The sequence below is a fragment of the Coregonus clupeaformis genome, unplaced genomic scaffold (assembly GCF_020615455.1).
Source record: "Coregonus clupeaformis isolate EN_2021a unplaced genomic scaffold, ASM2061545v1 scaf0478, whole genome shotgun sequence".
Classification (NCBI taxonomy): Eukaryota; Metazoa; Chordata; class Actinopteri; order Salmoniformes; family Salmonidae; genus Coregonus; species Coregonus clupeaformis.
Window position 1 is genome coordinate 87,926 of NW_025533933.1, and position 20,408 is coordinate 108,333.

The window sequence follows — 20,408 nt, forward strand, 5'->3', positions numbered from 1 at the left end:
ACGAAGCTGGACTCAAAACTTAGAATTGTTCAATTTAAATTATTATATAAAATTCTTGCTACCAATAGAATGTTATTTATATGGGGGATACAATCTTCCTAACTCTGCAGATTTTGCTGCGAAGAGACAGAATCATTAGATCATTTGTTTTGGTACTGTCCATTTGTAGCTTGTTTTTGGACACAGGTCCAGGAATGGCTAAAGGATTGCAATATTTACCTGGAGCTAACCCTGCAGATAGCACTACTGGGTGATCTGAAAAGTCATAGTCAAATCGATCAATAATATAATAATACTTTTAGCAAAAATGTTTATTTTCAATTTACGATCTGTAGAAACAATGAGAATAGAAAGGTCAGAACTTTTGTAAAACATCACAGTAAAGTTGAAAAAGATATGGCAAATAGAAATCCAATATGGATGGTGTTAAGAGATAGCTGGGAGGTGTTGAATGGAGCTGAAGGATGGGACTAATAACAACAACTAATAACAACAAGATAACTAATGTAAAGCATACTGTGTCCATAATAAGTATATAGGTTATAGGTTGAGAGCTTTTGTGAAAGAGCACAGTTAGAAAAATATGGCATATAGAAGCAAACCAGATGGACATCATGAAAATGATCGGAGGAAGTTCAGGAGTAAAAACAAACAAAATATAATTATTGTAGAATTTGACTGTGTCCATAAAATGTATATAGTATGAATGGGCTGGAAGTAGAGGCCTAAGCGTTGTTGTTCACTAGTTTACTCCAATTAGGGAAGGGGTGGTGGGGTTGGAAAGTAATAAAGGGAAATACAAATTTAAAAAGGATGTGTATGGATGTATGTATATTCAGACGGGCCTGTATATGTGCTTTCTTGAGCAGGGGGACCTTGCGGGCGCTGCAGGATTTCAGTCCTTCACTGCGTAGTGTGTTACCAATTGTTTTCTTGGTGACTATGGTCCCAGCTGCCTTGAGATCATTGACAAGATCCTCCCGTGTAGTTCTGGGCTGATTCCTCACTGTTCTCATGATCATTGCAACTCCACAAGGTGAGATCTTGCATGGAGCCCCAGGCCGAGGGAGACTGACAGTTATTTGGTGATGGTCTTGTAACCCATTCCAGCCTTGTGTAGGTCTACAATCTTGTCCCTGACATCCTTGGAGAGCTCTTTGGTCTTGGCCATGGTGGAGAGTTTGGAATATGATTGAGTGATTGTTTCTGTGGACAGGTGTCTTTTATACAGGTAACAAACTGAGATTAGGAGCACTCCCTTTAAGAGTCTGCTCGTAATCTCAGCTCGTTACCTGTATAAAAGACACCTGGGAGCCAGAAAATCTTTCTGATTGAGAGGGGGTCAAATACTTATTTCCCTCGTTAAAATGCAAATCAATTTATAACATTTTTGACATGTGTTTTTCTGGATTATTTTGTTGTTATTCTGTCTCTCACTGTTCAAATAAACCTACCATTAAAATTATAGACTGATCATTTCTTTGTCAGTGGGCAAACGTACAAAATCAGCAGGGGATCAAATACTTGTTTCCCTCACTGTATGTATGTATGTATGTATGTATGTATGTATATATATATATATATTGTGACGTCACGAGAGGCTACACAGCTTTCAGCGGGATTGCTCAAGTAGTGCAAGGAGACAAGGTTCAAACAAAACAACGATTTTATTATAGGTCTTGGGAAATTAACGAAAATATAACAAAATTCTGTTCTCTTGTGGCTCTTTAAGGGTTAACAGTTCAGGGATGTCTCTTCCACATCCAAAATCATAATTCTCACTCGCTCAGATAACTTTTCCACAGCCTTACTGTAGTCCACGTTGCAGCTAGTGGCCAACCCAGCAAAAAGTCCTTCCAAATGTCTCTCACGTATTTCCACCGGTGCATATATCCAAAGGTGAGTATTTCCCAAAGGTAAGTATCTCCAAATCCTTATATTCCTCATGGAAGTGGACGTGCAGCACTCTTGTCCTCCAGAGAGCCCAGGTTGGAGACTGTGTTACTTCACAACCCACACACTCACTCTCAGTGTGTCTCTTCCCTTCAAAACCTCCAGCTCATCAGCTCCTGATCTGTTTCAGCTGCGTGGGAAGATTGGCCATAGAGGGGTGGAGTTCCCGACCATACCAGCAGATGGAGCCATAGCTGTCTGGGTTTGCAGCCATCTCAGGGGGATGTAACGTCCCTCCAGGACACAGCCTCTCGTGACATCACAATATATATATATATATATATATATATATATATATATATATATATATATATATATATATATATATATATATATATATATATATAGAGTATCTCACAAAAGTGAGTACACCCCTCACATTTTTGTAAATATTTAAGTATATCTTTTCATGTGACAACACTGAAGAAATGACACTTTGCTACAATGTAAAGTAGTGAGTGTACAGCTTGTATAACAGTGTACATTTGCTGTCCCCTCAAAATAACACAACACACAGCCATTAATGTCTAAACCGCTGGCAACAAAAGTAAGTGAAAATGTCCAAATTGGGCCCAAAGTGTCAATATTTTGTGTGGCCACCATCATTTTCCAGCACTGCCTTAACCCTCTTGGGCATGGAGTTCACCAGAGCTTCACATGTAACTGGGCCAAATAGGGCCCCAAGACAAAACTGGGTTCATAACACTTGATTCAGTTCTGGATCCATATGTTTTAAGAGAAGAGAAAGAACTGGGTTTGTAACCGGAATGAAAAGCTCCAACCTCTCTCTTCCCAAGTTACAGACAAGTCTATGGGTCAAATGTCCCAAATTCTAAATATGCGAAATCAAAGCACTGGAATTAAAATGTCTTTCCACAATGAGAGCAGTGGAAAGGCTTCTCTCCTGAATGTGTTCTTTCATGTGATTTCGGGTGCTTTAACTGGTTAAAACTCCTTTCACACTGGGAACATTAGTGAGGCTTTTCTCCTGTGTGTATTCTCTCATGTTTTTTCAGGTTCCCTAAACCCCTAAAACTCTTTCCACAGTGGGAGCATTGGTAGGGCTTCTCTCCTGTGTGTATTCTCTCATGCTCTTTTAGACTCTCTAACATAGTAAAACTCTTTCCACACTGGGAACATTGGAAAGGCTTTTCTCCTAAGTGTGTCCTCTCATGAACTTTTAGGTTACCCAATTGGGTAAAACCTTTTCCACACTGGGAACATTGGAAAGGCTTTTCTCCTGTGTGTATTCTCTCATGTTGCTTAAAGGTCCCTAACCACCTAAAAGTCCTTCCACAGCGGAAACAGGGGTAAGGCTTATCTCCTGAGTGTATTCTCTCATGTTTTTTCAGGTTCCCTAAATGGGTAAAATTCTTTCCACACAGGGAGCAGTGGAAAGGCTTTTCTCCTGTGTGTTTCGTCTCATGCTGTTTTAGGTTTTGTAACGTGGTAAAATCCTTTCCACACTGAGAGCAACGGTGGGGTTTCTCCCCTGTGTGTGTCCTTTCATGTTCCTTCAGGTTCTCTAACTGGGTAAAACTCTTTCCACAATAGGAACACTGGTAAGGCTTCACTCCAGAGTGTATTCTCTCATGCTTTTTCAGATTCCCTAACCGGTTAAAACTCTTTCCACACTGGGAGCAGTGGTGAGGCTTCTCTCCTGTGTGTATTATTATATGTTCTTTCAGGTTTCCTAACCGGGTAAAACCCTTTCCACACTGGGAGCATTGGAAGGGCTTTTCTTCTGTGTGTGTCCTCTCATGTTTTTTTAAGTCCTGTGATCGTGGAAAATCTTTTTTCACACTGGGAGCAATGAAAAGGCTTTTCTCCTTTGTGCGTCCTCTCATGCTGTTTTAGGTTCTGTAACTTGGTAAAACACTTTCCACAGTGGGAGCAGTGGTGTCGTCTCACTGGTTTGGGCATCTCTGGGTCTGGTTCCCCTGAAGGACTCTTCCCACTATCAGAGTGAGTGTCTGGTCTCTCTCCTGCCAAAGTCAAAGTATTTAGTTAAACAGAGACCTGAATAAAACCTCCACATGATAAAACTGTCTTCCTATTAGGTTTAATCCAGACTAGATCCCCCAATAACATGAAGTCATTTTTCAGAAAATGTCCATAATTTCAAAAACACTTACGAGGAGGCTGAAAGAGACAGTTGTATGGAACCATTATACATCCAGCCTAAAGCGGAAAACAGTTTTGGTATCTCAGATTGCTCTGGCAATTCTCACATGTAAACTTAATTGTAATGAAGTATGTTTGGTATGCTCATTACATTTGTATCAAAAATAATTAGCGATAATCACAATGAAGGCGACCATTTTAGGCCCTTTTTTAGACCTATACATGCCTCCTGTTAGATCCTATCATCTGTGAACTGTACATGATCCAGACAACATTAGGGCGGCAGGTAGCTTAGCTAAGAGCGTTGTGCCAGTAACCGAAAGGACGCTGGTTCTAATCCCCGAGCCGACTAGGTGAAAAATCTGTCGACGTGCCCTTAAGCAAGGCACTTAACCCTAATTGCTCCTGTAAGTCGCTCTGGATAAGAGCGTCTGCTAAATGACTAAAATGTAAAATGTAAATGTGTCATTGTACTCCTCATAGTGTTCTCTACAATACTGTGTACTGATGTACTTGTAGAGTATATTGTTCCAAACAATAAGCTAAATCAAAAAAGGGTACTTTTAGAGAGAGATAATGATATTGTAATATTGAATGAATTAACGTGAATGTGTATTTCAGAATCTAGACATACTCTATATTTTAGAGTACACTATGAGGGGTATAATGACATCAAGATGTCTGTATCATGTAAACTTATGTTTATAATTGTGTTTAAGAAAATAAAGACAAAGGGCATAGACAACATTATTGGAACCCTGGAGCCGGTATTTGGAACCCTGGAGCCGGTATTTGGAACCCTGGAGCCGGTATTTGGAACCCTGGAGCCGGTATTTAGAACCCTGGAGCAAGTATTTGGAACCCTGGAGCAAGTATTTGGAACCCTGGAGCTAGTATTTGGAACCCTGGAGCTAGTATGTGGAACCCTGGAGCTAGTATTTGGAACCCTGGAGCGATTATTTGGAACCCTGGAGCGAGTATTTGGAACCCTGGAGCTAGTATTTGGAACCCTGGAGCTAGTATTTGGAACCCTGGAGCTAGTATTTGGAACCCTGGAGCTGGTATTTGGAACCCTGGAGCTAGTATTTGGAACCCTGGAGCGATTATTTGGAACCCTGGAGTGAGTATTTGGAACCCTGGAGCTAGTATTTGGAACCCTGGAGCTAGTATTTGGAACCCTGGAGCTAGTATTTGGAACCCTGGAGCTGGTATTTGGAACCCTGGAGCTAGTATTTGGAACCCTGGAGCGATTATTTGGAACCCTGGAGTGACTATTTGGAACCCTGGAGTGAGTATTTGGAACCCTGGAGCTAGTATTTGGAACCCTGGAGCTAGTATTTGGAACCAGTGGCGGCTCCTGAAAAAATTCTCAGGGGGGGCAATTTTTCTGATGATTTAGGTGACCTACACACATTTTTTAAAAGATATGTCCAGCAACAACATGAAGACAGGGGCAGCATATAAGTCAATACCAGAAGCATTTATTGACTGATCTCAAAAGTGTTGGCTTACAAAAGCAAAATAAGTTATCACAGTAAAAATAATCAAGGGTGTTCTTTCACATTCCTCAACACTGCATAAACAATATGCATTTCCATAAACAAATGAAATATCAGCTGAAAATACAGCATCTTGGTATTTGTTCAGATTGCAGGATCAACAAGAGCTTTTACCACATTTTTTGCCTCATGGTTGAATTGGAAATATGTGCACCTGAGCATAATTCACAACAAGCAAGCAGGAGCTTTTGATAGAGGCTACTGAAAACATTGATGCAAGTTATTGGTAATAAGAAATTTTTATAGACTTCCATATTCTGCCCTCTTGTATAGATTTGTGAAAATGAACAGTGATAGACATTTTGCCTGAAAACAGAATTTGAAAGTAATTTCTAGAAAAGGTAAACACAGCTATCTGTATGGCTTTGTAAAAATGAACAACCATATTCTGGCCAATTGTATAGATTTGTAAATATGAACAACCATATTCTGGCCAATTGTATAGATTTGTAAAAATGAACATGAACAGATTTTTTATTTTTTTGAATGGCAGTACCTTTCAAACATGTCTGCTTGCAGTAAGGTAGCACTCACAAGGTGGCCAGAGAAAGAGAACCTTTCTTTGGTGTGATCCAGGATGGTGTTGCAGACCTCTTCAGACAGCCTCTGCTTCTCCTCTTCTCTCAAAGCTGTTCTGGGTCTTTTGGCTCCTGTTGCTTCTTGCAGCTGCTGTTGAGAGGAGTCCCTGAAGGCAAACAGACCAATGTGTTTGTTGGCTTTGTACAGTATTGTTGTCTATGTGATGCACAGGTATATGCAATGTATCCATGTATAGTACAAATACTTCAGTTCCACTTAAAATGGGCAGGGATGCATAAAGTCTTTAGTGTTTAAGTTAGCCTTTGTGTCTCACATAGCCTGGATGTTCAGCACAGTATACAGTGGTGCTCATAAGCTTATGATCCCATGCTAAAGTTGACTAAAAAGAGGAATAAAAAGAAAAGAAAATTGGTGTCCTTAAAGGTTGGATTTTCCAACTTTTTTAATTAAGTCATTAAGATCAATTTCCAAAAAGATGATTTTTTTATTTTTTTATTCCTCTTTTTAGTCAACTTTAGAATGTGTTCATACACTTATGAGCACCACTGTACAGTACACATAGTATATAAAATAAGATAGATTACACCACTGGCCATATATAATGAGAATAATGTAATTTCAAACACAAATGCAGTCTCCTTTCATGCATACATTTTCAAATAAAGCTCTGCTTTGAGAAAGATCGAATGATATTGTTTAATCTTACCTTATGGCCTGCACACTGCTTGTGAAGCTGTCGAGGGCACGTTTGATAAAGACAGCATCGATGTCCTTCTTCTGTAGCTTCTGGTACAGAATGTCGACGTGGGGCATGATTTTTGTGAAAAAAGCCGCAGGAAAAAAATTAAATCTTCATCATGTAGTATCCTCACGTAGCCAGATGCCTCTCTCACGGTGGGCTGGTCAAATGAACCCAATGAACCCCGTCCGGATGGCTTCAAAACATTCTATGAGGTCGTCTCGATTCGTAGACAGTGTTCACGACTCTGCTGTTGCTAACCTCATCGTTGTGGCGGCGGACAGCTAGCCTGTATCCCTCATCCAGTTGAGTGGCAATATTCACTCTCCCCAAAGCAGACAATCTCAAACAGCTATCCATGTGGGTCTTTGACAGCTCATTTTTCTTAATATTTTCTGAAAGATGGTGCATGTCGGTTACACCAGTCGCTGTCCAAGCGGTGCTGTCTGCCGTGCCGCCTTCAGGGTGAAAGAGTAGTTTCTTAGTTACGTTCATGGTTATGTTACGTTACGTATGACGAAAGCGCGTAAGTGCAAGCCCTCAGAAACCCATAGAGATTGTATTGAAAGCTCTGATATTTGAAAAAAAAATATTTTACATTAGAGGCTATGAGAGACTTCTGGGCGATTTTCAACCTGACTGAAATCGCCCCAAAACGCGAGGGACATTTGAAGCACGACTTTAGCCTGATTGGACATTTAGTGGCAGATCAGACGTCTAGATTAGAACACTGAACTACTGTTGCCGTGATATAATTGATTAGAAAAAAAAATCCCTTCCTTTTCCCCGTTTGGCAGTGCGTCGCCCATATCGCCCTAATGAACACACCGCCCTGTTTGGAACCCTGGAGCTGGTATTTGGAACCCTGGGCGATTATTTGGAACCCTGGAGTGAGTATTTGGAACCCTGGAGCTAGTATTTGGAACCCTGGAGCTAGTATTTGGAACCCTGGAGCTGGTATTTGGAACCCTGGAGCTAGTATTTGGAACCCTGGAGCTGGTATTTGGAACCCTGGAGCTAGTATTTGGAACCCTGGAGCGATTATTTGGAACCCTGGAGTGAGTATTTGGAACCCTGGAGTGAGTATTTGGAACCCTGGAGCTAGTATTTGGAACCCTGGAGCTAGTATTTGTAACCCTGGAGTGAGTATTTGGAACCCTGGAGCTAGTATTTGGTTGCCTTTGGCCAAGATAACTGTAGCCCAACCGTCTACCCAGAGGCTGTTCCGCTACAGTAGCATCCAGGGAGACAGGTCCACAGGTCCCATCCAACAGAACTACAACACCCACAGGTCCCATCCAACAGAACTACAACACCCACAGGTCCCATCCAACAGAACTACAACACCCACAGGTCCCATCCAACAGAACTACAACACCCACAGGTCCCATCCAACAGAACTACAACACCCACAGGTCCCATCCAACAGAACTACAGCACCCACAGGTCCCATCCAACAGAACTACAACACCCACAGGTCCCATCCAACAGAACTACAACACCCACAGGTCCCATCCAACAGAACTACAGCACCCACAGGTCCCATCCAACAGAACTACAACACCCACAGGTCCCATCCAACAGAACTACAGCACCCACAGGTCCCATCCAACAGAACTACAGCACCCACAGGTCCAATCCAACAGAACTACAACACCCACAGGTCCCATCCAACAGAACTACAGCACCCACAGGTCCCATCCAACAGAACTACAGCACCCACAGGTCCCATCCAACAGAACTACAACACCCACAGGTCCCATCCAACAGAACTACAGCACCACAGGTCCCATCCAACAGAACTACAGCACCCACAGGTCCCATCCAACAGAACTACAACACCCACAGGTCCCATCCAACAGAACTACAACACCCACAGGTCCCATCCAACAGAACTACAGCACCCACAGGTCCCATCCAACAGAACTACAACACCCACAGGTCCCATCCAACAGAACTACAGCACCCACAGGTCCCATCCAACAGAACTACAGCACCCACAGGTCCCATCCAACAGAACTACAACACCCACAGGTCCCATCCAACAGAACTACAACACCCACAGGTCCCATCCAACAGAACTACAACACCCACAGGTCCCATCCAACAGAACTACAACACCCACAGGTCCCATCCAACAGAACTACAACACCCACAGGTCCCATCCAACAGAACTAACAACACCCACAGGTCCCATCCAACAGAACTACAACAGAGCTCCAAAACAGTCAGCTGAGAGAATCCCAGGAGCTCAGCCAGAGAGCTGAGATAGCACACAGGCCAGATAAGACACCTCCTGAACATCATCTGCAGTCGAGTGATGCATTCATTTAGTTTGATTCATTTTATTGTTATCATTTAAATCATGTCTAGTCCAGATAGAATAACAGATACTAAAGGCTTAAAAATTAAACATGGAAACATTCGTAGCCTTCTACCCAAAATAGGCTCAGAGACATGGGTAGAAACTCATAAGCCTTCCATATTAACAATTTCAGAGACATGGTTGAACTAAACATTTCATTACGCCCCAACAGATCCACAGATGGCACAATCTGAATTGCAGTCCACACTGCCCTCTCCCAGCTGGACAAAAGGGAAAATAACAAAATGTGAGAATGCTGTTCATAGACTACAGCTCAGCGTTCCAACACCATAGTCTCCTCCAAGCTCATAAAGCTCGGGACCCTGGGACTGAACCCCTCCCTCTGCAACTGGATCCTGGACATCCTGACGGACCCCCAGGGGTGATGGTAGGCAAAAACCCCTCCGCCACGCTGACTATAAACACAGGGGCCCCTCAAAAACACCTCCGCCACGCTGACTATAAACACAGGGGCCCCTCAGGGGGCCACTCAGGGGGTGTGTGCTCAGTCCCCTCCTGTACTCTCTGTTCACGCCATGACTCCAATACGATCATCGGGTTTGCTGATGACGTGACGGTTGTATGCCTGAGTCAGCCTACAGGGAGGAGGTGGTCAGGAGACTTAGCAGGGTGTTGCCAGGACAACAACCTCTCCATCAACGTCAGTAAGACCAAGGAGCTGATGGTGGACTACAGGAGAAAGAGGGAGACCAACGCCTCCATCCACATCGACACGGGCTGTTATGGAGCGGGTCAAGAGCTTTAGGTTCCTTGGCGTCCACATCACTAAGGACTCAACATGGTCCACACACACACGCACAGTCGTGAACAGGAACGGCAGCGCCTCTTCCCACTCAGCAGGCTGAAAATATTTGGTATGGGCCCTCGGATCCTCAAAATGTTATAGAGCTGCACCATCGAGAGCATCTTGACTGGCTGCATCACCGCTTAGTATGGCAAATACAACACCCTCGACCAAAGCGTTACAGAGTGTGGTACGGACAGCCCAGTACATCTCTGGGGCCGAGCTCCCTGCCATCCAGCACCTGCAAATCAGGTGGTGCCAAACACTCCAGCCAACCAAGCAAAAGACTGTTCACCCTGTTACCGTCCGGCAAACGGTGCCGAGCATCGGCTCTCGGACCAACAGGCTCCGAGACAGCTTCTACCCCCAAGCCATACGACTGCTAAATAGTCAATTAAATGGTACCCGAACTATCTACACTGACTCCATCTTGCACTGACCCTATGCACACTCACTAGACTACATACAGTGGGGGAAAAAAGTATTTAGTCAGCCACCAATTGTGCAAGTTCTCCCACTTAAAAAGATGAGAGAGGCCTGTAATTTTCATCATAGGTACACGTCAACTATGACAGACAAATTGAGAAGAAAAAAATCCAGAAAATCACATTGTAGGATTTTTTTATGAATTTATTTGCAAATTATGGTGGAAAATAAGTATTTGGTCAATTTTCCCCACTGTATATACACACACACACACACACACACACACTACATTGACAGTCCCACACAAAACACACACATTCACTGCATACGCACACATACACATTACACACACACACACTTACGCACACTTTTACACTCAATCTGCTGCTGCTACTCTTATTATTATTATTATTATTATATTATTATTATATTATTGATGCCTAGTTACCTTGCCTTCATGAATATACAGTGAGGGAAAAAAGTATTTGATCCCCTGCTGATTTTGTACGTTTGCCCACTGACAAAGACATGATCAGTCTATAATTTTAATGGTAGGTTTATTTGAACAGTGAGAGACAGAATAACAACAACAACAAAAAATCCAGAAAAACGCATGTCAAAAATGTTATGAATTGATTTGCATTTTAATGAGGGAAATAAGTATTTGACCCCTCTGCAAAACATGACTTAGTACTTGGTGGCAAAACCCTTAAATAGTTTTTTGTATATATATATATATATATATATTTTTTTTATAACATTCCAAAAATGTCTAAACACCTGTTTTCGCTTTGTCATAATGGGGTATTGAATATAGATTGATGAGTAAAAAAATATTTTAATCCACTTTAGAATAAGGCTGTAACGTAACAAAATGTGGAAACAGTCAAGGGGTCTGAGTACTTTCCGAAGGCCCTGTACCTACCTGAAATACCTCGCATCTCTGCACATTGATCTGATACTCCCTGTATATAGCTCCAGTCTTGTGTATTTTATTTTATTCCTCGTTAGTATTTTATATATTTTTTAACTGCATCGTTGGGAAGGGATCATAAGGGTTCGTAAGCATTTCACGGTAAAGTCTACACCAATCAGGGGTTCCATATGATATATAGTTTAAAGTCTACACCAATCAGGGGTTCCATATGATATATAGTTTAAAGTCTACACCAATCAGGGGTTCCATATGATATATAGTTTAAAGTCTACACCAATCAGGGGTTACATATGATATATAGTTTAAAGGTGGAGGTGGGGGAGTAGCAACCTGATATATAGTTTAAAGGTGGAGGTGGGGGAGTAGCAACCTGATATATAGTTTAAAGGTGGAGGTGGGGGAGTAGCAACCTGATATATAGTTTAAAGGTGGAGGCGGGGGAGTAGCAACCTGATATATAGTTTAAAGGTGGAGGTGGGGGAGTAGCAACCTGATATATAGTTTAAAGGTGGAGGCGGGGGAGTAGCAACCTGATATATAGTTTAAAGGTGGAGGTGGGGGGAGTAGCAACCTGATATATAGTTTAAAGGTGGAGGTGGGGGAGTAGCAACCTGATATATAGTTTAAAGGTGGAGGTGGGGGAGTAGCAACCTGATATATAGTTTAAAGGTGGAGGTGGGGGAGTAGCAACCTGATATATAGTTTAAAGGTGGAGGTGGGGGAGTAGCAACCTGATATATAGTTTAAAGGTGGAGGTGGGGGAGTAGCAACCTGATATATAGTTTAAAGGTGGAGGTGGGGGAGTAGCAACCTGATATATAGTTTAAAGGTGGAGGTGGGGGGAGTAGCAACCTGATATATAGTTTAAAGGTGGAGGTGGGGGAGTAGCAACCTGATATATAGTTTAAAGGTGGAGGTGGGGGAGTAGCAACCTGATATATAGTTTAAAGGTGGAGGTGGGGGAGTAGCAACCTGATATATAGTTTAAAGGTGGAGGTGGGGGAGTAGCAACCTGATATATAGTTTAAAGGTGGAGGTGGGGGAGTAGCAACCTGATATATAGTTTAAAGGTGGAGGTGGGGGAGTAGCAACCTGATATATAGTTTAAAGGTGGAGGTGGGGGAGTAGCAACCTGATATATAGTTTAAAGGTGGAGGTGGGGAGTAGCAACCTGATATATAGTTTAAAGGTGGAGGTGGGGGAGTAGCAACCTGATATATAGTTTAAAGGTGGAGGTGGGGGAGTAGCAACCTGATATATAGTTTAAAGGTGGAGGTGGGGGAGTAGCAACCTGATATATAGTTTAAAGGTGGAGGTGGGGGAGTAGCAACCTGATATATAGTTTAAAGGTGGAGGTGGGGGAGTAGCAACCTGATATATAGTTTAAAGGTGGAGGTGGGGGAGTAGCAACCTGATATATAGTTTAAAGGTGGAGGCGGGGAGTAGCAACCTGTCCTTGATAAATTACTGTCTATGAAGAGTTCACCTGAGATGATTTGTTAAAATAAACTGAACAAAAACATAAACGGAACATGCAACAATTACTATGATTTGACTGAGTTACAGTTCATAAGGAAATCAGCCAATTGATATAAAATAAATTAGGCCCTAATCTATGGATTTCACATGACTGGGGATACAGATATGCATGTGTTGCTCACAGATAACTTGACAAAAAAAAAGTAGGGGCGTGGTTCAGAAAACTATTCAGTATCTGGTGTGACCACCATTTGCCCAATTGTACACGTCGATCCAGAGCATCCCAAACATGTTCAATGGGTGACATGTCTGGTGAATATTGATGATTTAATTGATGACTTTGATATTCATAAAACTGGCAGATTCCAACAGCCCAAAACGCATGGGATTAACCTTCTCACTGAATTGACAAGGTGCATGATAAACCTGGAGAACAGTGAAAGTTAAGGGCCGTCACCTGCACTGGGTTTAGCTGGCGTAATACATCCTGTTGAGAGAACAACCCGGGCTAAGTACCGTAGAAACAAAAGATCCAACTGATTGGGAGTCCTATAGAACATTAAGAAGATTCACGTGTGAGAGAGGTCCACGCACAATCTATACATACGTGCCAAAAGTATGTGGACACTGGCTCGTCGAACATTATGTACACTACATGGCCAAAAGTATGTGGACACCTGCTCGTCAAACATCTCATTCCAAAATCATGGGTGTTAATATGGAGTTGGTTCCCCCTTTGCTGCTATAACAGCCTCCACTCTTCTATTGGAAAGCCTGTGGAAGGCTTTCCACTAGATGTTGGAACATTGCTGCGGGGGGACTTGCTTCCATTTAGCCACAATAGCATTAGTGAGGTCGGACACTGATGTTGGGCGATTAGGCCTGGCTCGTAGTCGGCGTTCCAATTCATCCCAAAAGGTGTTTGATGGGGTTGAGGTCAGCGCTCTGTGCAGGCCAGTCAAGTTCTTCCACACCGATCTCGAGCAAACAATTTCTAAATGGACCTCGCTTTGTGCACAGTGGCATTGTCATGCTGAAACAGGAATGTGCCTTCCCAAACTGTTGCCATAAAGTTGGAAGCACAGAATCGTCTAGAATGTCATTGTATGCGGTAGCGTTAAGATTTCCCTTCACTGGAACTAAGGGCCTAGCCCTACCATGAAAAACAGCCCCAGACCATTATTTCTCCTCTACCAAACTTCACAGTTGACACTATGCATTGGGGCAGGTAGCATTCTCTTGATTCATCACTCCAGAGAAAGCGTTTCCACTGCTCCAGAGTCCAATGGCGGCGAGGTTTACAACACTCCAGCCGACGCTTGGCATTGCGCATGGTGATCTTAGGCTTGTGAGTGGCTGCTCGGCCATGGAAACCCATTTCATGAAGCTCCCGACGAACAGTTCTTGTGTTGACGTTACTTCCAGAGGCAGTTTGGAACTCGGTAGTGAGTGTTGCAACCGAGGACAGACCATTTTGTGGCACTTTGTGGTCCCGTTCTGTGAGCTTGTGTGGCCTACCACTTCGCGGCTGAGCCGTTGTTGCTCCTAGACGTTTCCATTTCACAATAACACCACATACAGTTGACCGGGGCAAGATGTTTACATTTACATTTTAGTCATTTAGCAGACGCTCTTATCCAGAGCGACTTACAGGAGCAATTAGGGTTAAGTGCCTTGCTCAAGGGCACATTTACGTCATTTAGCAGACGCTCTTAAACAGAGCGACTCACAAATTGGTGCATTCACCCTATAGGCAGTGGGATAACCACTTTACAAATTTTTTTTTGGGGGTAGAAGGGGGGGTAGAAGGATTACTTTATCCTATCCCAGGTATTCCTTAAAGAGGTGGGGTTTCAAATGTCTCCGGAAGGTGGTGAGTGACTCCGCTGTCCTGGCGTCGTGAAGGAGCTTGTTCCACCATTGGGGTGCCAGAGCAGCGAACAGTTTTGACTGGGCTGAGCGGGAACTATGCTTCCGCAGAGGAAGGGAGCCAGCAGGCCAGAGGTGGATGAACGCAATGCCCTCGTTTGGGTGTAGGGACTGATCAAAGCCCGAAGGTACAGAGGTGCCGTTCCCCTCACTGCTCCATAGGCAAGCACCATGGTCTTGTAGCGGATGCGAGCTTCAACTGGAAGCCAGTGGAGTGTGTGGAGGAGGGGGGTGACGTGAGAAAACTTGGGAAGGTTGAACACCAGACGGGTTGCGGCATTCTGGATGAGTTGTAGGGGTTTAATGGCACAGGCAGGAGGCCAGCCAACAGCGAGTTGCAGTAGTCCAGACGGGAGATGACAAGTGCCTGGATTAGGACCTGTGCCGCTTCCTGTGTAAGGCAGGGTCGTACTCTCCGAATGTTGTAGAGCATGAACCTGCAGGGAGCCGGGTCACCGCCTTGATGTTAGCGGAGAACGACAGGGTGTTGTCCAGGGTCACGCCAAGGCTCTTCGCACTCTGGGAGGAGGACACAACGGAGTTGTCAACCGTGATGGCGAGATCATGGAACGGGCAGTCCTTCCCCGGGAGGAAGAGCAGCTCCGTCTTGCCAGGGTTCAGCTTTAGGTGGTGATCCGTCATCCATACTGATATGTCTGCCAGACATGCAGAGATGCGATTCGCCACCTGGTTATCAGAAGGGGAAAGGAGAAGATTAGTTGTGTATCGTCAGCGTAGCAATGATAGGAGAGGCCATGTGAGGATATGACAGAGCCAAGTGACTTGGTGTATAGGGAGAAAAGGAGAGGGCCTAGAACTGAGCCCTGGGGACACCAGTGGTGAGAGCACGTGGTGCGGAGACAGCTTCTCGCCACGCCACTTGGTAGGAGCGACCGGTCAGGTAGGGACGCAATCCAGGAGTGAGCCGCGCCGGAGATGCCCAGCTCGGAGAGGGTGGAGAGGAGGATCTGATGGTTCACAGTATCAAAGGCAGCAGACAGGTCTAGAAGGACAAGAGCAGAGGAGAGAGAGTTAGCTTTAGCAGTGCGGAGAGCCTCCGTGACACAGAGAAGAGCAGTCTCAGTTGAATGACCAGTCCTGAAACCTGACTGGTTTGGATCAAGAAGGTCATTCTGAGAGAGATAGCAAGAGAGTTGGCTAAAGACGGCACGCTCAATAGTTTTGGAAAGAAAAGAAAGAAGGGATACTGGTCTGTAGTTGTTGACATCAGTGGGATCGAGTGTTGGTTTTTTGAGAAGGGGAGCAACTCTCGCTCTCTTGAAGACGGAAGGGACATGGCCAGCGGTCAAGGATGAGTTGATCAGCGAGGTGAGGTGGGGAGAAGGTCACCGGAGATGGTCTGGAGAAGAGAGGAGGGGATGGGGTCAAGCGGGCAGGTTGTTGGGCGGCCTGCAGTCACAAAGTCGCAGGATTTTATCTGGAGAGAGGGGAGAAAGAAGTCAAAGCATAGGGTAGGGCAGTGTGAGTAGGACCAGCAGTGTCATTAGACTTAACAAACGAGGATCGGATGTCGTCAACCTTCTTTTTCAAAGTGGTTGTGAAGTCATCCACAGAGAGAGAGGAGGGGGGGGATTCAGCAGTGAGGAAAATGTGACAAATAGCTTCCTAGGGTTAGAGGCAGATGCTTGGAATTTAGAGTGGTAGAAAGTGGCCTTAGCAGCAGAAACAGATGAAGAAAATGTAGAGAGGAGGGAGTGAAAAAGATGCCAGGTCGGCAGGGAGTTTAGTTTTCTTCCATTTCCGCTCCGCTGCCCGGAGCTCTGTTCTGTGAGCTCGCAATGAGTCATCAAGCCACGGAGCTGGAGGGGAGGACCGAGCCGGCCGGGAGGATAGGGGACACAGAGAGTCAAAGGATGCAGAAAGGGAGGAGAGGAGGGTTGAGGAGGCAGAATCAGGAGATTGGAGGGAGAAGGATTGAGCAGAGGGAAGAGATGATGGAAGAGGAGAGAGTAGTGGGAGAGAGAGAGCGAAGGTTGCGGCGGCGCATTACCATCTGTGTAGGGGCAGAGTGAGTAGTGTGGGAGGAGAGCGAGAGAGAAAAGGAAACAATGTAGTGGTCGGAGACATGGAGGGGAGTTGCAGTGAGATTAGTAGAAGAGCAGCATCTAGTAAAGATGAGGTCAAGCGTATTGCCTGCCTTGTGAGTAGGGGGGGACGGTGAGAGGGTGAGGTCAAAAGAGGAGAGGAGTGGAAAGAATGAGGCAGAGAGAAATGAGTCTCAAATGTGGACATAGGGAGGTTGAAATCCCCCAAAACTGTGAGGGGTGAGCCATCCTCAGGAAAGGAACGTATCAAGGCGTCAAGCTCATTGATGAACTCTCCAAGGGAACCTGGAGGGCGATAGATGACAAGGATATTAAGCTTAAAATGGGCTAGTGACTGTGACAGCATGGAATTCAAATGAGGAGATAGACAGATGGGTTAGGGGAAAAATTGAGAATGTCCACTTGGGAGAGATGAGGATTCCTGTGCCACCACCCCTCTGACCAGATGCTCTCGGGGTATGCGAGAACACATGGTCAGACGAGGAGAGAGCAGTAGGAGTAGCAGTGTTTTCAGTGGTAATCCATGTTTCCGTCAGCGCCAGGAAGTCGAGGGACTGGAGATTAGCATAGGCTGGGATGAAGTCAGCTTTGTTGGCAGCAGAGCGGCAGTTCCAGAGGCTGCCTGAGACCTGGAACTCCAGGTGTGGGGTGCGTGCAGGGACCACCAGGTTAGAGAGGCAGCAGCCACGCGGTGTGGGGGCGTTTGTGTAGCCTGTGCAGAGAGGAGAGAACAGGGATAGGCAGAGGCATAGTTGACAGGCTGTAGCAAATGGCTACAATAATGCAGAGGAGATCGGAATGAAATGAACTAAACATCTGGGAGAGTAGAGAGCAGGGCCTCCCTCACCAAAAACTTCTACCTCAGAAACTATAATTGTTTCACTGAACCACCCGAACAAAAACTCTACCAACTTCCACCTTTAGAAATCAGAATTGTTGTGAACCACAGCGGTTCAATGTTTAAAGGAATAGACTCAACCCACTTTATTCAGCTAGCTAACTATGACACCATAGCTAACTAGCATGCTATCAATCAATTTTCAATCAATTTTATTTTATATAGCCCTTCTTACATCAGCTAATATCTCGAAGTGCTGTACACTAGCATCCAATAACACACAGTTTAGCACCAACACTTGGTCACAACAAACCACCAATAGTGTGTTAACACACTAAGCAGATAATTCGGCTATGTAGCACAACTATATTGTATTTAGCTACTACAGTACAGTTAGCTGGTCATGTTGGCTAGCTAGCAATGGCCACTGTGTTGACCTTGTTTGAAGAACGGCTAGCTAGCTAACTAGCTTCGTGCAACCCCCGGCACCACCGAAAAACAATGCCAACCTACAGTAACTACCCACAACAGCCCACAATGCCTAGCTATGACGCCATAGCTAACTAGCATGCTAGCATCCAATAACACACAGTTTAGCACCAATACTTGGTTACAACAAACTACCAAGAGTGTGTTAACACACTAAACAGATTATTCATGTCGTGTCTAGTTCCTTTCATAACGAGCAAAATTAAACGTTGGCTAGCTAGCACATTAACACTGGAAACAACTCTCCACCGTTGCACTAAACAGATAATTACCAATAAAGCGTTACCAGTAGCTACCCGCCAGCTAGCTAGCATACCAAGAGTGTGTTAACACACTAAACAGATAATTCATGTCCGTGTCTAGTTCCTTTCATAACGCAGCAAAGATTAAACGTTGGCTAGCTAGCACATTAACACTGGAAACAACTCTCCACCGTTGCACTAAACAGATAATTACCAATAAATGTTACTAGCTAGCCTCGTGCTTCGCCGGGCTCCGCCGTAAACAATACAATACTTACCTACAATAATTGCCTACGGAAACCTACAATAACTACCTAAATAACTACGTAAATAAACTACCTACCTACGATCTAAATACATGGTTTAAGCTTTACTCAACACCATATGAGAAGCCAAGCTTACCTCCTGCTAGAGAAAACACAACCTCTCCCGGTGAGTGAGTTGTCTTGTTTCCATTTCACAATAACAGCACATACAGTTGACCCGGGGCAGCTCTAGCAGGGCAGACATTTTACAAACTGACTTGTTGGAAAGGTGGCATCCTATGACGGTGCCACGTTGAAAGTCACTGAGCTCTTCAGTAAGACCATTCTACTGCCAATGTTTGTCTATGGAGGTTGCATGGCGGTGTGCTCGATTTTTATACACCTGTCGGCAACGGGTGTAGCATGTTACTGTACAGGCACTGCGTTCCAATTGAGGCTTTTATAATTGAGGCTTTTATCAATGACAAAACCTGCCATTTTCAACCCATTTATGACAGGCGCTGTGAATGGAAAGGTCTACTTCTCTTATCCGCACTTTTTAAAAATAAGGATAAGAGATTTAAATGCCTTTTTTTTATGATTTGATGTATTTCTATCAAATCAACGCTTGACTTTTTTTCCCCCAAATCAAAAGGTTGTGAAAGGAGGCAATTTTAGAATAATCAGCACTTGTTTGGGTGTATGAGTATCCATGAAAAAGTTTTTGCGAACAAGAGATTTCAATCCATTTATATGATTTCGTAATTTCTATTAAATCACCACTTTACTTCTGATGCAAATCAAAGATTTTAAAAATAGGCCAGATGTTTGTTGCTAAATGACGTAAATGTAAATGTTAAAAAATTTTGCTTGATGTTTCTATGACAATCCATGAAAAACGTTATTGCAGATGAGATTTAAATGCATTTTTTTTATGACTTTATGTATTTCTAGCAAATCAACACGTCGACGCAAATCAAAGGTTGTAAAAGTAGGCAAGGCTTGTTTTGAATAATTTAATATAATGTGAATATATTATAACGTTGGATATAAAACCAACTTTACCTCGGTTACTTACTGGTGTTAATCAGATCTCCTGTCTCCTCCTCCTCTTCTTTCAATGTGACAGTTATCTCCCCCTCCACTCCAAAAACTGCCTCCTCTTTTTTTACATCACAGATATACAAATATTTGGTAACATCCCTCTCCTCTTTCACTCTGAACTCTCCTTCCTTCTCTTCTTCTTTCACTGTAACAGCCTCAACCTCTACTTCTTTTTTTACTGTGACATCCTCCTCTTCCTTCTCCTCTTTCACGACAATGTTCAGCCCCAGAGCTTCCTTCTCCGTCCAGCAGACCTCCTCTTCTTTAGTACGGGGTGAGTATCTTAGTGAGCTCATGGTCGGGGGAAGTTAGCTAGCTTATTAGCTAGTTAGCATTAGCGACTAGCCTCGTGTTAAGCTAACTTAACCAGCCAGCTAGCTAGCTAACAACGTAAATATGAAATTAAATTGGGTAACTTGTAGACGTGTTTTTAAAACACAAATGGCTAATATACACCGAAACATTGTAAAAACATTGAACATTTCGGCGAGGTGGCTAACTAACTAGCTGCTGCTGCTGCGGTTGTTGAAGTCCCGTCCACTAAGATCTACGTCACGCTACAAGTATC

General features: G+C 44.0%; 1 pseudogene; it reads right to left on the reverse strand.

Moving 5' to 3' along the window:
* Positions 1-2,540: 2,540 nt before the first annotated feature.
* On the reverse strand, positions 2,541-19,993 carry LOC123484839 (annotated as a pseudogene).
* Positions 19,994-20,408: the final 415 nt, after the last annotated feature.